Source organism: Hippopotamus amphibius, unplaced genomic scaffold (assembly GCF_030028045.1).
Source record: "Hippopotamus amphibius kiboko isolate mHipAmp2 unplaced genomic scaffold, mHipAmp2.hap2 H_1, whole genome shotgun sequence".
Classification (NCBI taxonomy): domain Eukaryota; kingdom Metazoa; phylum Chordata; class Mammalia; order Artiodactyla; family Hippopotamidae; genus Hippopotamus; species Hippopotamus amphibius.
In genome coordinates, this window is record NW_026648280.1 from 869,336 (window position 1) to 870,773 (window position 1,438).

The following is a 1,438-nucleotide window of genomic DNA, read 5'->3' on the forward strand; positions in this document are numbered from 1 at the left end:
GAGTCTAAAATATGACACACATGAAGTTATCTATGAAACAGACTCACAGACATAGAGAACAGACTTGTGGTTGCTGAGGGTGAGGGGGGTGGGGGAGAGAAGGACTGGGAGTTTGGGAATTAGCAGATGCAAACTATTATCTAGAGGATGGATAAACAACAAGGTCCTACTGTACAGCACAGGGAAGTGTATTCAATACCCTGAGATAAACCATAATGGAAAATAATATGAAAAGGAATATATGTATACGTGTAACTGAATCACTTTGCTGTACAGCAGAAATTAACACAACATTGTAAATCAATTATACTTGAATAAGATAAATTTTAAAAATGAATCGTCTCTGTTTACAACACACCCGACAGGAATCTGTGTTCATCATGACAAGAGGCACAAAGCTTGTGGCTTTCCTATGAACAAATACCCAACACGTATCCCCCTGCACTTCCATGCAGCTGCTGGACAGGACCAGTGAGAGAGGGATCAGTATTGGAAGAAAAGCTACAAAATTTAGTGGGGGAGTTTGCCATCTAGAGCCAGTCCAGTCCACTCGTTGGTGGGCCACGAGTGGTCTTACAGACATGAACTGGGGACTTTGGTGATGATGACGTGTCAGTGCAGTTCTTCCTTGGTTAAAAAAAATAGTCTTAAAAAAAAAGAACACTCAGGGTAGATGTTTCTGGCAAACCTTTTGTTTCACTTTTATATATGTATACATATTATATATGTGTTTGTTGGATTGTGATGTAAAATGTACTTTTTTAGACTGAAAAAGTTTGCAGGCCACTGTAGTTATACTGGCAAATAAAATCACAAATTAATCTCAAGGTAAATAAACAAGTAAATAAATAAAAATGAATTGTCTTTAAAGGTTACTCAAGCTCAGTTAGAGCAGTGAGGTCAATTTCAGTCAAAGACCATAACTTCCTGATTTTTAGGAGGGACTGTCCCTCAGTTACGGGATGAATTTATATCGCAAATATCAGGGTATGGTCATTGAAATTTAAGGGTTTCCCTGATGTTGAGAAAAATTAAATCATACTAAGGATAATCAGCCTAATGCCTACAGGCAATTGGGCTGGGTGCTTTATGAATTATGCTAAAATATCATTTCTCTTAAAGCTAGTGGTTGCTTTGTAATGGACAGGAACAAATGACCCAGGATACACTGGACTGCACTCTCTGGAATTTGTCTTAAACATTTACTCATGACCCTACCAATGCTATTCGCTATGTTGCTTGCATTCTGCCTTCTTACAATATTGTTGTTTCTTGCATTAAGAATCGTGTGACTAAGCCTCTGATGAATGTAATGATGCCTAGGCAACGTGAAACAACTGATCAAATATACAGTTTGTTCTATGTGGGACCAATGATCATAACAGTGCAACTCGACGCATGGGAAGAAGCAACAGGAGGCAATCATCTCCTGGCCCGT

General features: G+C 38.7%; 1 non-coding gene across 1 annotated transcript; it reads left to right on the forward strand.

Moving 5' to 3' along the window:
• The first annotated feature begins 301 nt into the window (after positions 1-301).
• Positions 302-433, forward strand: LOC130843073 (small nucleolar RNA SNORA11). The gene has a single exon (XR_009050700.1). It is a non-coding gene; the product is annotated as a small nucleolar RNA SNORA11 (small nucleolar RNA).
• Positions 434-1,438: the final 1,005 nt, after the last annotated feature.